Below are 18,201 nucleotides of genomic sequence, written 5' to 3'. Positions count from 1 at the left end.
TATGCATCTTTCCAGCTAACCATCAAATGCTATTCCAGATGCTTGTTGACAAACCTCTTCTGCAGTAACAATTTATACACTTCAGCCTGTTTAAGCTTTTAATCATTTACAGCCAAATCTTGATAGCCCTTTTACACATTCTTCTGCACTTTTCAACTGGAATACACCAATTAGAAATGCAAGCAGATAACAGCAGTGAGGGCAACAGAAATAAAGTGTCATTGGAGAGTGAATTAAGGTAGAATCAAACAAAGATTACATGGGGGGTGGGGTGGTGACAGCAGAAAGTCTTGCGCTTTAGGATTAGTCCAATAATATTCCCAGTAGAGTTTGAACAAAAATCAGAATTTCCCCCAGATACTAGCATAAGAACTCATTTGCTGGAGGTGACAAGTGCAGCAGATTCTTTAGGCTGAGCAGACTATGTGATGTTACACCTTTCCCACAGCCTTGGCCTTTGTAATTAATTGTTACCTAACCAAAGTCACTAGAGGCACGAGTTCCCTGACCACTGATTATGCAACACCCAATATATTAGTATTTTTTACATTCGATTAATTGTGTGTGCATATTTGTAGGGACACTAGCCCAGTGCAAGATCCTGTAAATAAAAAGACCACTTGATGTATTTTGGTAGCATATGGGGAACTTGTCCAAGAGAACAGAATATCATACTTTGTAAATAGGAGAATGGAATCTTTGGTTGACCCACACAAGCCCAGGGGCCAACATGTCATCCAAAGATGGAACTTTGGCAATTTGTGCACTGATGATTCCCCTACATCACTTCAATTCTTCCAATGCTGTAGAATTAGACTGATCAGTACTGAATGGAAGTTTCCTTCAAAACACTGGGATAAATCAAGGCCATTGTCCTCAGTCTTCTCCCCACACCCAGTTCCTGACTCCATTGCTCCTGGCTGGACTCCATTCTACCCTCCGAAAACTTAGTCATCCAAAATTCCATCATGTCTCAACTTTCATCAAGTCCCATTCCCTTAACACTTGTCACTAACCTACAAGTCTTCCATTTTTATTCCTGGTTTTCAAACCCTCCTGTGGCCTCATCACTCCCTGTCCAATTTCCTCCAGCCCACAGCCCTTGACAATGCACTCACTAATCCTGGAGTATCCTCTATTTTAATTGCTCCACCATTGGTGTGCTCTCAGTTCCCTAGGCCCCAAGCCAGGATATGCAACCTGCAGCTCACATTAACATGAAAAATAGCCAAAACATAGAAACATGGTTTTTGCTCGTGGGGGATTAAAAGCCAAAGAGTTTATAACAAAAACCTGTTTTGTGGTAAAGCTACACATTTCCTAATGGCAATAAATAGAGAATAATCTCAGTAAAAACCATGTGCTAAAGCTTCAAGTTACAAGAATCCATTGCCAGAAATCAAATTCTATACATTGTATGATTTTACTCAAATTACAAATATCAAACATGACAGTTATATACTTATTCTTGTATTTGTATTGACAATTGGCATAGAGGGCAAAATAGAGGCTGGCATCCAGGGGGCAGAATAAACTGTTATTCCTTGTAATGAAGTTGGTGTCAATCTTTGGGTTTCCTGAATACTTTTAACAAGGGGATAAGAGGATTTAAAAATCCCAACTGCTATGGAGGAATGGAGGATTGCCAGTCACCATGAGAGAGGGAGCCAAGCCTGTCTGCTCAGACAGGCAGTGGTGGTGGCAATTGAGCTCAGAGGTGATGGTTTCAACAATGGCACCAGCTGGAACATGAAGGGTCAGCACCCTGCCCACTGCTTGATGGGGGCAGAGCCCCTTCCCTCCAAGATCATTGAAAAGGTGCCAAGAGACTCCACTGTAAAATTGGAGGATCTTCCTGGAAGACAGTGGATTGAACTCAAATGGTGGCAGTGGAGTTAGATTTCTATCAACATTTACTCAGTGTTCTAGCTGCTTGTCATTCTACGTTTAAGGAATTTTGTATTTACTGAGTTGTGATGCATGTTCCATTTCCACAGATGTGATTTGAATTCTCAAAATCAGTCATATTGCCATGTAATAGTTAAATTCAATTCCAGTTTCTATTCAGTCCCAGCTCTAACTTACGGTTTCAATTCTCACCCTGACCACGAATTAAACTGAATGAATGCCTATGAAGTCTCAAAAACTAGGACTGACAGAAGAAAAATTAAGGTTCTCTTGCCCATAAGTCACAGTTGACTTTTACACAACATAGATTACTTGATCACTTTAGTATATGCGGTACATTTGTACTCAATTTCTACCTTGCAGCTCCCATTAGTTCAGTTTTCATTTTAGACTTGGAAAACTTCAGGTTAAAAAGGAGGTTGCCTCTCAGCTTACTTAAACATTATCTGACCCAATGTGTCTTTTGGGGCTCAGTTAGATTTTGGTTTAATAACCCTCCTGTGAAGCACCTTGGGATGTTTAGAAGTTGTTTCTGAACTTGGAAACAAATGTTTTAACTTTTGAATGCTAATTTAAATTGGCACAGTAACTAGGTATAACTATACCTTAAGGCAAAATTAGTGTGACTTATGGTTTACAAGAAAATTGAAGTCTGTGACAGGATAGCCAGACAAGTTTATACGGTTTTGACTGAGACTACAAGAAACCAGCTTTTTTTGGCAACTAGAAACTGATTGTTAAATTATTGAACTTGTATTTTTAAATAATTCCTATAATTATGAACTGCAAATTTAATCTGATGCCTTTCATAAAGCTCAAGCTTGATTTTCTCTTAAAAAATTTGGTTCACCACTGTCCTGACTCCAAATGAAAGAGCAAATTTAACAGAATTAGGTTATTTAACGTTTAATAAAATAAACTCAATTGTCTGAGTCAGTTCTGTCCAGAAGGGACATTGATTTGTGCAGACAGCAGTTTTCTACACAAGAAAATGCTCCCATTTGAAGACAGCAAGCAGTTAATTTGCACCAATTGGATTGTGGATTAAAGTTATCTAATTTCACCCATTAGTTTTTTTTAAAAAACTAAACTTGCCCTTCCTCGCCTTAACAAACCATTGGGTCTTTGAGAGCCTTAAAGATTGAACAAAACCTTTACAATACTGATGTTAAAAAATGGGACTCTGCATTTTAAATACCTTCTCTCAAATTACAAAGAGATTAGCTTCTATTTTACTTGGTGTAAAGATCAACCTAGCTAAAAAGCCTACCCCGAGAGATTTTACCTGTGGGCACGGAAGTCTATAATAAAAGTTAATCCCTGGAACAGATTATGGTTACAGGTACAATGTTTGACTGGAGAGGATAATCCATATTAATTTGCCTTGAAAATTTCCTTTTTGAACTTCTGACACCTCTCACTCATTCTTTATTCACCCATCGACAGGAAAAAAAGGCTGAAGACATCTAGTCTATTGTAGAAGTGCAATAACTCCACTTGTGCTCTAGTTTTATGGCACTAATCTTGAGCTGATCTAGCTTTGAAAGTGCCATTTAGAAATCTAACATTCAGGGCCCCTGATGGTTGAACAACCATCCAAGAAGCAACAAAGCAAATAAGAATGTCTCTGGTTCCATCATAGTATGTGTTGAGCTGAACTAAGTGACCACAACTAACATGGCAATTATTGTTGCTAAAGTGGCCTCAATGCTCCTTTGGTTAGAAAGCAAACAAATCCCTTACCACTCTGCTCAGAAAATCATGCTAAGAAAGTGCACAAGTGTCTCCCTGTAGTCTATTCAGATAACTTCAAGAGGAGGGTGACACCCTTGGAAATGCCAGGCATGGTGTACTGAGAATTGCAAAAGAATGCAAGGGCAGTCATGACCATATTACTGTGTACTGATGAAAATATTCTTTTTCCCCCCCCACATGCTGAAATTTCACATTCAATATTTTTAAACTACAAAGTGGAAAGATGGAATATTGCAAACTTTCCCAGGAAAAGTTATCGATTTTAGTTCCTAGACAAGTTATTGGAATGAGATTGAAATTGTCAAGAGCATAAAGTTCTGTTGCAAGTTCCCAGCCTTCCAATTAACAGTTTGTCACAAATGTGAATGAATGGCTCACTTCCTCTTCTGGAACTTGATTGTGTGTCTCTGTATGCCCTGTTTGAGGGCAGATATCCACTCCATCGGAAGCAGGAGCAGCGCTCCGAAAGCAAATGCCATTTGCTACCAAATAAACCTCTTGGACTTTAATCTGTTGTTCAAACTCTTGCTGTGTTTACCCCAGTCCAATGCCAGCATCTCCACATCACTTCCTCTTGCCTATTAAGTGGAAAATTTATGCCAAGTTCCCACAAATCACTCAAATGAGCAACTTTCCAAGGCAATTGTTAAAAGGTGAAATCTTCCATGAACCAGTGCAGCTGGACAGTTTTAACTTGTGCAAGATGTGGTATCTTGTGCAGTTTTAATACAGCAAGAAAGCAAAACCAACTCAGGTAGACCATTTAAAACTGAAAAATGGCAACCATTTGTTGCTTCACGTTTAATTTGCTAAAACTGACAACTATACAAGTTAAGCCCTTGTGTCCAAAGGGTATCAAGATCTACTATTAGAGCAAAATGATAGCACGGTGATCAAATTTGATCTGGGGCTAGTTTGAGGACTGATGGTTGTGCTCTTTTTCCCTTTTCTTAAAAAAAAAGCACAAAACATTCCAGGAGTTTTGCTGAAAATTTCTTAACTGATTTGGCAGACCATTCAAGCTAAAATTGAGCAATTTAGACAAAGGCAAAAAAAAACCCAATAAAGGAACTTGTGGCAGCACATTCAACTTGCTACATCGCAGTTAACTTAATCACATTTGTTCACCTCAATATAGAGGCAGTCAAATCAGGGAAGTAGCACTAAATGAGCAGCGAAGTCAAAATAGACTGTGGCTGGACTGACATATCAGAGACATGCCCCATTTCACAGGAATCTAGCTTTATGTCCTTATGTTTGGGTGCACTTGGTTTATAGACAAAGGTAGCATCTAATACATGTGGTCAACATAAAAAACATGTTACAAGGCAGTCCTTGGAAACAAGTTTAAGCAAATTGGGAAATAGTGGTTTGTGTCCAAGTTTTTTTAAATGGGAAATGGTCACCACTAGTTTGACTGCATTTCTTGTCCATCCAATTGCTCAGGTGGTGACAAGCTGCCTTCTTGATTTGCTGCAGTCCACATGTATGAAACCCACTGTGCTGGTTCGAAGAGTTCCTGATTTTGACCCAAGGAACAGCAACATATTCCCAAGTCAGAACGGTGAGCAGTTTGAGGGGAACCAGTGGCAGTATATCAGACTATTCACTGACTCTTCTGCAGACAGACATTCAGTAATGGGAAATGGAAAGTCAAACAAGGCAATGCATCTATAAAAGCACTGAAAGCAAGAAACATCCTACAGTACTATTTCTTGCATTGTGTATGGTATCCCCGGTGGCTGAAAGCTCCAACAGCAATGCCTTGAATCACTGAACACGAGTCTTCAAATGAGTCAAGCTCTGAAGGTGCAGTGAAAAGTCCTTGTTCAGTTTTCTTGCTTCAAGGTTCAGTGGAAAAAAGAGATTGGTATAACTTCTCTTGCAATGTGCAGTTTGCTAAAGTTTTAGAACACTTGTAGCTTATTTGTAATAAAATTCATTTTCTGAAGAGTGCATTTTGAAATCTAGCCTCTACAGAGTAGTAAACACTGAGTTGCAACTCAATCTCCCTACTTGCAGCAAAGGCTTCCTGGACTGTTACAACGTTCTGTGTCTTAATTTAGGGCATTATGAAAACATTTAGTCACTTCAACATTTAGCAGAGATTTGAAAAACAGAGCCAGGCACTCAGCCAACATTTCTGTGTCATCTGCCTGTGAAGATGTACACTTCCACAGGCACCATTAGTTCTACAGCATCCTCATGCCAATAGCTGGTTCCCAGACTCATGGGTGATTCCACACTCATCTAAGTGACCCTTAATCTGCTGTGTTGTCCTTAAAAAAAGGGACAATAACTTGCACTGCCCCTCAAATATTAAAAAGTGCTTTTCAGCTTTAAATAAACAGACATCTGTGAAAACACTGAAAAATTTGGAACAAAGTTTAAGCATGCATTGGCCAGTCAATAAAATATCATTGTATACTTCACAAGACAGCTTGACATCAACCTCTGCTATGGTAACATACTTGATGAACAAATGCAAACAAAGTGCTTCTTTCCTTAATTCCCAAAACCTTCCAGTGAAGCAAGAGCTTTATTTTTCATTTTGCACAGCAGCATTGACTTGCTTTGATATTCCATTTCGGCAATACACTTCAAAAAGTTTAAGCTTTTTCAATAGGCACTCCAGGAAAGTGCTATTTTCACAGTAGACAGTGCTGGTCTCGGTTTGCAGCAATATACTGAAATTCAATGTGCAGGTGAAAACTTGATTTTACTGAAATTGTTCATTACTTATGTAAAATCCTTCAAGCGAGCTTCATGCTGAAACAGCCTTTTGTTATAAAAGGCACTAAACGAGGCTTTGATCACAATGTATCTATGTGTTCTACTGAAAATAGCCAAAATCAAAATTCACAATCAAACCTGGCCTTCAAAATATCAATGCACTGTTAAGCAGAATCAAATAGTAATTCTGTACTCATTCTGCTGGGGGTGCATTTCAGTGAAATTTTCATATGATAATTAGCTTCACATTCACAAAATTAAAGAAACTTGCTTCTACACAACTGAAATGTTCAAAACTGCAACCAATTTGTGCATACCATATTGCTTATGGGACCTTGCTAATTATAGGTAATGTTTGTAATATTGATGGAATTACAATTAGCTGGGACATCAAGGAGAACGTCTCAGCTCCTTAAAACATCTTATTTCTGAGGTGACACACAGAACATCCATTTACTTAGTGCAACATATTTGCGCTGCATGACAAGTTGCTAACCCTACATTTTAAAGATATTCAGCATTTACTCAAAAGCTAAATAAGTGGACTGAATCCTATTGTCAGAAGTTTTAATTAATATGAACAAGAAATAGTAGACCACCAGGCCCTTCAAGCCTACCCCATCATTCCATGACCAAATACTTACCTGCCCGCACTTCGAATGATGCAACCTCCACCACCCTTTGGGGCAGAGAATTTCAGAGATTCACCACCTTCAAGAATTTCTGTGTTCCTCAGTTTTAAGTGACCAGCCCTTTATCCTGTAGTTACGTCCTTGTTCGAGACTCTCCCACTGATGAAAATCTCACCATCTACCATATCAAGCCCCCTCAGGATCTTTTGATTAAGATCACCCCTCAACTCTAAACTTACAGACCCAGACTATAGGAGAACCCTCCCATCCCATGAATTAGCCTACAATTGCTGCGTCCTTTTTTAGACAAGGGGACCAAAACTATATGCAGTATCCCAGGTGAGGCCTCACCAACACAAGTCACTGAAGATGGCAGGGCATAGTAAAGCAGTTAAAGCATATAGGCATCGTGATCACACTGACCTTGTATAAGACACTAGTTCGGCCTAATATGGAGTACTGCATCCAGGTTTGGATGCCATATTCTCTACCAGAGTGAGGTCAAAACATTGTATGTTTTTCAGAAGGTAGTCCCAGATGACTGTAGACTTGTTGGGGGCAGGGGGGTGCGGTGAGAGAAGGAGCTGTGGTTACAGAGTTGGATGATCAGCATTGAGCATAATGAATGGCAGAGTAGACTTGAAGGGTTGAATGGTCTGTGTCTGCTCCTATTTTCTGTGTTTCATACCCGAGAAAGGGGTGAAGGCATTGGGGAAGAGTACAGAATAATCTAAAGGATAAAGAACTACAGCTATGAGGATAGATTGGGATGGTTTACCTTGGAGGGCAGCTGAGGAGACTTGATAACTAGTATTCAGGAGCCTGAAAGGTTTGGAAATTTAAAGCAACCAAGAACTCGGGGCACAGATTAATAATAATTGGCAAAATGAATGAAAAGGATGCAAGGGAAAAAAAATTCCTCCCAGAGGGTGGTTGAGTCTGCAACAAACTTAGAGGGTGGAGGAGGCAGGTTCAATCAAGATGGGAACTGGATTGCGATCAGAAATGTGCAAGGTTACAGGGATAAGACAGGGAAGTGGGACTAGGTAGAATGTGTGAAACCCCTGGGCCAAGTGGCCACCTTCTGCACTGTAAAGATTGAAATTCTGAAATAGCAGCCAGACAAAGGACAGTAGTTGCTGCAGCCTGCAATCAGGCAGAAGGCTAAGGAAAGCTTGTTGATATGACCTATTGCCACATGTATTAGTATGCAGTGAAAAGTATGGTTTCTTGTACACTATACAGAAAGCATACCACTAAGGAAAGGACAGTGCAGAATGCAGTGTTAGTCATAGTTAGGCTCTAGAGAAAAATCAACTGAATGCAAGGTAGGTCCATTCAAAAGTCTGATGGCAGTAGGAAGCAGCTATTAGAGTACGATCTCAGACGGGTACATTTGGGGTGCGTGGGGTCCTTAATTATGCTGGCTGCTTTTGAGGCAGTGGGAAATGTAGATAGTGTCAATGGATGGGAGGCTGGTTCGTGATGGACTGGGCTTAGTTCACAGTACAAAGGAGCCTCAGGCAATTCAAGGACATTGCAAGATTCTTCCCTGGCAAGGACAGAAATTGGACCTTGCCGAAAATTGGATGGGAATTCACAGGACAGTTATGAGGATTGACTATCACAGGAGATTACGATTCAGGGAAACAGCGGTGAACGCATTAGAACATCTTGCAGATAAAGAACATGTACATGCGGTACAGGGTAGTCACATGAAAACATGAACAGTTTAACATTTAATTGATTTTTACTGTAAACCTAAAATCAACTACTTGAAGCCATGCAATTAGTTTGGTTTGTCAATGGGATTCAAATCTTAGTTATCGGTCACTAATGGGGGTTGTAATGTGCAACATAGCACGATTAATATTTCAGTTCAAGAACCAGCCATTTCCCCTCAAATATTTGAACATCAAGACTTTCATTGCTTTTCATGACCAGACATTTAAGTACTTCATGGCCATTGAAAAATTGCCATTGTTACTGGACTTGGGCCCAGACTAGTGCTCTGGGACACAACTGATGTCCACTCGCACAAAATGTACTTGACTCACTGCCCTTGGAAGTGGCCCAGCAAACTGCAACACAAGATTATGGAACTGCAACACAAAACTGGATGGTGCATTTAACATCCACCTAGACACCAGAAGTGACAGTGAGCCCACTCAACCTTGCAAAATCCTCCTTAACATCTACAGACTGTCTAGATGTCAAGCAGCCTGACAACATTTGTGCAAATGTTTGCAATCTGGATAAATTGATGGAGCCTCCTCCCGAACTCTCCATTAAGTGGCAGGCTTTTTTGATCATGCCACAAGAAACAGCTGTGAAGGCACTGGTTTCAGCAAATGCTATAGACTATGGCCCTCACTACAAAACAAACATCTACCAGACTGAAATTGCCCAATTATGTTCTGGCCACAAAAAAGCAGGACAAAGCCAAATGGCCAATTACTGCCTGATCAGCTTCCCCTCTCCACTGTGCTAGGTATGAATCCAACCAAAAAGGAAAAGGGCTATGAGTAGACAATCATTTTTGCTGCAAGAGTTTCAGGGTAGTGTTCCAAACCCAACCATCTCCAGATGCTTCAATGATTACCCAAACTTGTGTTACAAGTTGGAATGTTCAATGATTATTGTACTTGTACTGAAGCAGTCTGCATCTACATTCAGCAGGGTATGTGCAACATTTGGATTCAAGCCAAGTGACAAGTAACTGATGCAGTGTCAGTGGATATACAATGCACTACAGCAACTCACCGAGACTCCAATAACACCTTTCAAACTGGAATCACTACCATCTGGGAGAAGGACAGTAGATGAAGGGAATGTCCAATTCCCCTCCAATTCACACCATCTTGACTTGGCACTATGCCATTCCCTCACTAGTCAAAATCCTGGAGCTCCTTCCCAGCAACCTATTGATGTATCCACTTCCAGCAGTTTCTTCTTTTTAAACTTGGGAACATTCCTCCCTCTTGACTTCACTTACCTTTTCCAGATTCTGGTTCTTTTAAGGTCTTCTTGGATCTCATTTAGGACCTGCTCCTTGCAGACAACTTGGTTATGTCTCAGCTTCACTTAACTTCTAGATTCTTAGACTTAGTTTCCTCAGCAATCTGTAGTACATCAAGTTAAAGATTTAAACTGCACCTTAGCATAATCACCAAATTAACTAAAAAAAAAACTTGTCTATGGGTTCCCTTCTCTGGACCCCTTTGCAAGGCACCAGCATACATCCACAAACTACTTCAATGGTTGCAAACCTCATTAAAATGTACACAAACCGTTGCAGGCCTGCTGTCTCCAATCTGGATCCAGGTTTCACCTTAACATTCAAAATAAAATTAAGCTTTTGTTCTTTATCTATTGCCGAGCAATACAGATACGTATAAACACTTTGAACAAGGGAGGAGTTATCCCCAGAGTAGGCATATGGGGCTTCTGTTTAATGCCTTGTCCAAAAGAAACTACAGAACTCTTTCAGTACTTCACTCCAAATTGTCAGCTTTCAATTCTGTGCTCAGACTTTTGGACTTGGAGTCAAACATCTGGGTTTGAATGTTAGCAATGTGATGCTGATTGGCTATCAGTTTAAAAACCCCCAAGTAGGTTACCTCCGGGTATTCAGCAGTTGTGCAATTTATTGAATCGAGTCAAGTACATATACCGCCAGTGATAAGTTATCTGGAAACTTTAAAAGATCAATTGCTTATAACAAGAACATTTACAGTAGATGCTCATGCTGGTAATATTTTTAAACTTTACTTTTCACATTGAAGGCCAAAGCTCAAAAAGTGACCATTTTAAAAATAGATGCCATACATTTTCAAGACCTTCATGTTAGATTTACTGCAAAGTTTGCAATTCTGTTTAAAATTTCTCAGCGCATTCTGAAGTTTGCCAACTGCTGGGAAAGATAATTGAAGGGGTTAACTAGGGCAATGAAATAGAGCTGAACAAGAGATTCTAGTTGGATTTTCTCACTCAAGACATTTTGCCAGAGTTTCTGCATTGTTAGATCCAATTACTACCTCATGTTTGTCCAGAGAACAGTTCCACTAGTTCCCAATGTCCAAACAGAATGGACCCTTCATGAACAGAAGGCTCAAATTACACTCAATTTTGACCATATTTGCAGCTTTATGGTCAACCATACTAGGAGGAAAATCAAAGTGACTGGTCAGCCTTTTCAATTAAATAAAACAGTGTTGCATTTTTTCAACAAATCAGATGCCACCTGAATGCAAGGATCTAATAGCAACCGTTTTGCAGATGCACTAGTTGAATTGATCTTGAGTTTGGCAGTCAATGTCAGAACATGTTCCTTTAAGTGCCAAACAGCAGAGTTCAAACTATTGAGAACATTAACTCAAGTGCCAGGATTCATGTAATGCATTCTTGCAGTCCTGTCCATCAACTCCACTGCAGCCCAATTTCCGCAGATTTGTTTCAGTTCTCCAAAGTGTTTCACTATCACCACGCTACCTCACCATGAAATGGTTCCCTTTTTGCAAGCTCCCACAATTAGTGTAATTGTTTCAAGATTCTGTGCACCAACACCCAACTGCAGTTGTCTCAAACATTATTCATGCTAACCGTTAGAAATTGCCAACTTCAAAAGTGCACAAATTTTTCAAATCCCAAATTTATTGGAAGGCTGTGGGATTTATTGAAATGCTTCATTTTCCACAGGGGGAAAAATATTTCAAACACGAAACAAAATCATTTAATCTCATCCACTGGAGTTTAAGCTTGCAAAAGGATATGAATATCATGGTGTTCTCCTGATCTGTTGCAAATTCCCTTTTCCCAGATATGCCAGATCCCTACACTCAAGATGGCGCTTGCCCTTATTATATTTCCTGTTTACCAGTTGCTTTTTATTGACTGAGCAGTTGATCCAACTGGGTAAACTCACAGACACTGCCTGTTTACAGTATCTTGTGTGGAGTTCCCCATCTTTTCAGCAAACAACAAGTCTTCCACTTTGAAAACACACAAAAGACCACTGTTTAAAGTTTGTGTTACAAGTAGGCTTACATTAGCAATGCAATGAAGTTACTGTGAAAATCCCCTTGTCACTACACACAGACACCTGCTTGGGTACACTGGAGGGAGAATTTAGCATGGACAATGCACTTAACCAGCATGTCTTTCAGACTGTGGGAGGAAGCTGGAGCACCTGGAGGAAACCCATGCAGACATGGGGAGAATGTGCAGACTCCACACAGCAGTGACCCAAGCCACTGGGTCCCTGGCATTGTGTAGTACTAACCACTGCTGCCATGCTACACTGTGGTGCTTTACTTACAAATAGAATTGCCACCTAGGTTTACCATACAAGGCTATTAGCTAATGCAGTGGACTACATAATTGTACCAAAAGGAGGAAAATTCAAAGACCAAAACTATTCAACTGATGCCTCAGCATGGCTAGCTGCTGAATGACCAGAAAAGTGATCCATTATGTTTGACAAATTGTCAGTCTTGTTTTCTGCCCCTTCTTGCAGCTAATATCCAAACCAAAAATTAAGTATTGCACATTAATCCATGTCACATCTTATATTGTAATTCAGCTGGAGACCTCAAACATGGGATTTGACTGGACATTGTCTTGAAATTGCCAGTGTCAAACTGTGCATGCAAATAGCTTATTCAGTTCTTACACAATTAAACACCAAAAAAGAGCTTCCATGTGCCATGGCACCATAAATAATGGATTAAGCCAGATCTTACTGTGATTGCATTCCATTTGATCCCAAGACAAGCTTCTAATCTCATTTGTGCCATCATTAGACCATTTCCACTACAAACATCTGGCTTAGCTTGCCTCAGCTCATCTGCTCCCAAAAGCCTCATTCATGCAGTTTCTCTATTGGTGACTATGCCATCAGGCCCCAAAGCTCTTGAATCACCTCCTTACACCTTGCTTTCCTCCAAGGACACTCCTGAAATCTATTTTTTTGCTCTTGCTTTTGGCCATTTGACTGTTTTGGTTGCATACTTTGTTTAATGCCAAAGCAGCTAGGGATATTTCCTTACATTAAACTGTGTTCATATAGCACATTTAAATGAGCCTTATGGGTAGAGAGAATGAGCAGCAGCAATTGTCCAAATATGCCCACATTGGCTGAAAGATCACCATGAGAAATAATACAAGTTGGCTACTCTGTGCGTATGGGCTCTTCACTTTAATGACGCAAATCATAAAAAAACAGAAGGACAAGGTTACAAAGTAAAGCGTTTTGAGCTAGCAACAAGCTATTTTACACCAATCCCATCTCAACGCAAAAATCAAGACCAGTTATGACAATACCTGGTTTTCCATCTTCCAAGAAGAGTGTTAACAAATCTGACTTGCCATTGAATTCACAAAGGGTAAAAGCAGTTGCTGACAAGGATAGTGAAAACTGGCTTCTCAAGGTAGTTCCACAAACAAGGCTTACAGAATTGGCAAGCCTATCAGCTAAAAAGTAGCTCAAATAGAAAGCAGGTGCTGATAATCAAAATGACAGCAGCTGCAGCGAATTTTGGCAACTATACTGCAAATCATGGAACAGCATCATTCCAAAATGTAGTATTTGATGCAGATGTGGTCAAACCAAGAGATCAGGTGCTACAGAAAAATCTGCATTTTAGGGAGGTAGACAATTGATGCATTTCAATTTTCTAAATGATCTGATGTGCTGTTGCACATCAGCAAAAACTTCAAATTGGGATTCTTGCACATGCAACATTGATGCAATTTTATACATTCACAGCCATAAACGCATGTTATCCTAGGCAAATGATTTTAGATTTCCAGCATCTGTATAGCAGAAAATACTGGATCTACACAGATCAGACAGTATCTTCCTAGCCAGAGTATTTATGATATCAGATCTGGAATGCAGAGTTTAAGGTAAAGCAAAGAGGACAATAAGACAAATCAAGATCTTCAAAGCATCTATTATAGAAAGGATATTATTAAACTAGAAAAAGAGTGCAAAAAAGGTTTACTAGTATGCTACCAGGACTTGGTTTGAGTTATAAGGAGAAGCTGGATAGACTGGGTCTTTTATCTCTGGAGCGTAGGAGGCTGAGGGGTGATCTTATAGGAGGTCTGTAAAATAATGAGGCATAGACAAGGTAGATAGTCAATATCTTTTCCCAAAGGTAGGGGAGTCTAAAACTAGAGGGCATAGGTTTGAGAGAGGGGAGATACAAAAGGGTCCAGAGGGGCAATTTTTTCATAGAGGGTGGCATCTGGAACAAACTGCCAGAGGTAGTAGTAGAGGCAGGTGCAATTGTCTTTTTAAAAGCATTTAGACAGTTACATAGGTAAGATGGGTATTGAGGGATATGGGCAATTGGGATTAGCTTAGGGGTTTAAAAAGGGTGGCATGGACAAGTTGGGCCAAAGGACCTGTTTCAATGCTGTAAACCTCTGACTGACACCCAATTCACTTTGATCTTCAAATGACCATGCTGACCAAACATTGGTTGTACAACACTTAATAAAATGTTAAGCTCAAAACAGTGCAAATTTCTCATTTATTACATCGACCCACATCTCAAATGCACAGACAAGTGGTTAAAAATTTTTACCCAACTCAACTAATTGTGCACTCTCATGTTGCAACTCCTAAGCACAGGCAATGGAGTAAGCTACTTGGTCCAAGCCTGTTCAGTCATTCAATATCATGGTTGATCTGGTTATGGTCTTAACTCTACTTTACTGTCCGCTTGCTAACCCAAATCTTGCTAGATCAAAACCTGTCTTAACTCAGCATTCAATACCCCAGCCTTCTCTGCATTCTGGGAATCAGGATTCCAAAGTAATTGCCCCATCTCTTTTAAATCAGAGACTCCCTGCTCAGAAACTCAGCCCCAGTTCTAGATGGAGGCTAAACATGCTCTCATTGATGTGTTCCTGGCACCAATGCCCATCCCCAACTGCCCTCATAATGGTAGTGAACCACCTTTAACTGCAGTCCATTTGGTGGAGGTACTCCCAGTGCCATTAGGTGGTGGTTCCAGGACTTTGACCCACTGACAGACTATTGCTCAAGTTGGGATGGTGTGGATTGGAGAAACAAATTGCTGGTGATGGCATTCAAGGGCATCTGCTTCCTTTTGTCCTTCTGGGTGGAGTCACAGGTTGGAAGGTAATGTTGAAGGAGCCTTGGTGAGTTGGAGTGCACCTTGTAAATAGTAAACTCCTGTCACTGTTGACGAGTGAATGTTGATATAGTGTTAGATCATCATAGAAACCCTACAGTGCAGAAGGAGGCCATTCGGCCCATCGAGTCTGCACCGACCACAATCCCACCCAGGCCCTACCCCCACATATTTTACCCACTAATCCCTCTAACGTACGCATCCCAGGACTCTAAGGGGCAATTTTTTAAACCTGGCCAATCAACCTAACCCGCTCATCTTTGGGCTGTGGGAGGAAACCGGAGCACCCGGAGGAAACCCACACAGACACGAGGAGAATGTGCAAACTCCACAGACAGTGACCCGAGCCGGGAATCGAACCCGGGACCCTGGAGCTGTGAAGCAGCAGTGCTAACCACTGTGCTACCGTGCCACTAAGTGGGCTGCTTTCTCCTGGACAGTGCCAAGCTTTTTGAGCAGGTAGCTGCACTCATCCAGGCAGACAGACTGACTATTTACACACTCCTGACTTGGTGGACTGACTGAGGAATCAGGAGGATAGTTGCTCACAGCAGAATTCCCAGCTTCTAACCATAGCATTTACATGGCTGGCACAGTTCATTTTCTGGTCAATGGTAATTCACCAGGATGTTGATAGCAATAGTTGAAAGCCAATACCAATGAACACCACGGGTAGATGGCATGATGCTCCATATTGACACCAACTGCATTAGTATCTTAGTCACACATGGCACAGAATAAAGTTAAATGGGCACACCCATAACACAAACATGTTGGAAAAGCCCAGCAGTGCTGGCAGCATCTGTGCTGAGAGAGTTAATGTCGAGTCCAAATGAGCCTCCCACCCCAAAAAATCCCATCCGATTCCCATTGACTGCAGTTTTGCATGGGCTCCTTAATGCCTCACAAATGCTGCCTTAATGTCAAGGACACGACTCGTCTTGAGTTTGAGTTCAGCTCTTCAGACATGTTTCAACCAAGATTACAATTAGGTCATACGTAGGAAATCTTTGCACATTGTGGGTGAATGCCAATGATACAGCTGCACCAAAGCAGCTTGTTTAGACTGCAGTTAGTTCTGAGGCACAAGTCTTCAGTATTATTGCCAGAATGTGTTAGGGCTCATCACTGAAGATTGTAGCAGATGCTTCAGCCTCGTGTTGGGCTCTCCCTCATTCAGCATCATAAATAAAATCACACCTCATTCTACTAAACTCCAATGGGTAGAAGCCCAAGCTGCTCAACAAGACAACACCTTTATCCCAGGACCATAGAACAAACACTCGAAACCAATTCCAATGCATCCGTCCCTCAAAGACCAAAACTGCCCACAGTATTCCAGGAGCAGTCTCAAAGACAAATATTCCACCTGTCTTAATTACTTGTTGTACTCATGCTAAATTTGAGATTCATGTACAAGGATCCTCAAAATCCCCCATGCACTGCACCATTCTGCAGGCTACTCTTCCTGTCCGAGACAGCCTCATTTCCCCCCCCCCCCCCCCTCACTTATACTCCATCCCAAATATTTGTCCACTCAACCCATTGATATCACTTTCATACCTTTATCAGGGAACCTGGCTACAAGACGAGTCTGTCCCTCAGTCAGAAGTCTACAGTCCTATGGCCCAACTTGTCCATGCTGCCCTTTTTGTTTTACACCCCTAATCTAGTCCCAATTGCCTGCATTTGGTCCATATCCCTCTTCCCCATCTTCAACTGGCACAGCTTCTCTGCTATCTGGCCATTCACACCCTTTATTCTCTGTGGACAGCTATTAGCAGTCTTTTCCCCTGGTTTCTGTGGCTATGACTCATTTAATTCCCTCTCCCTGCAGTACAAATATCTCCCACTTTCTATGCCTTTTAGCTTTGACAAAGGGTCGTCTGGACTCAAAACGTCAGCTCTTCTCCTTACGGATGCTGCCAGACCTGTTGAGATTTTCCAGCATTTTCTCTTTTGGTTTCAGATTCCAGCATCTGCAGTAATTTGCTTTTATCCATGTAACTGTCCAAATGCTTTTTAAAAGACAAAATTGTATCTTCAACCAAGTCATAAAGAAGATTACTGGAGGCCCGAGTCCAGACCCCAGTTGCATCCACTAACAGTTTTCCAACCTGAAAATAGCCAATATGTTTGTGCAATATTTCAGATTGCTCATACTTCAGAATTAATGACAGCTGTTTTTGCTGGAGCTGGATTCAGAAAGACACAGCCAGTTCTTAGTTTAACAGTTCAGTCCATAGTACAAGTTGTATGCAATCAAAACATTTTTCAATGTCAAAAATATTCTAACAATTTTTCCTTTAACACTAGTGGGAAACAATTCACCTCAGGTTTAATTATAACTGTTTTTGCAATCTGTTAACTTTATAAGAAACTGCTTCATATCCTATAAAACTCTTCAAATGCTTCAATGTTGCCCCTCAAAAAAATTAAGCAGTTGCAATTTCAGAAGCACTGATGGAAGCTGACCCAAAATAGTACTGCAGCAAGTGCTGAGTTTGCTTGGAACTGAAGAAATATAGGAATTTATAGATAAGGCAAGTTAAATATTTGCCATGGTTCAAAATTAATAGGTCAGCTAATAATTTGTGTAAATTTAGCACTCCATGGTTTTAAAATGGAAATACTTCTAGTTTTGAAGGATATAGAGCCCAAGAGGATAAAACTAAGTGGCCAAAATAATGAAGACTGCAGAAAAAATTACTTTACTTGGCACACTTTAGTATTAGGTTTAATAGCAGAATGTTCAAGGTTACTACCAGAGGTTAGTGTTCAAAACAACTAGGCTCATGGACATGGCAAAGGCCCCAAAAGTATCTTAATCATAATGAAAAGGTGCCTCAACTCTTACAATCACTGGCCAAGATTCTCCATTAAAGCTGCAGCGTTGGCATCAGGCATTCACACTTCACATTCAACAGTATTGCTATCACCATCTGATGGGCCACCATTGATAATGTCACTGGACCAATCAGGCCAGATATTCTACAGGAACTCCCCAA

The 18,201-nt window shown here is 40.7% G+C and overlaps 1 protein-coding gene across 2 annotated transcripts in view; it reads right to left on the bottom strand.

Moving 5' to 3' along the window:
• snx3 (sorting nexin 3) overlaps positions 1 to 18,201 on the bottom strand; it is a 35,116-nt gene that overhangs the window by 12,223 nt on the left and 4,692 nt on the right. The gene's annotated exons all lie outside the window — the stretch shown is intronic.

The sequence above is a fragment of the Mustelus asterias genome, chromosome 5, assembly GCF_964213995.1.
Source record: "Mustelus asterias chromosome 5, sMusAst1.hap1.1, whole genome shotgun sequence".
NCBI lineage: Eukaryota > Metazoa > Chordata > Chondrichthyes > Carcharhiniformes > Triakidae > Mustelus > Mustelus asterias.
The sequence above is the reverse complement of the archived record's forward strand: the minus strand, read 5'-3'. Positions and strand labels throughout refer to the sequence as shown.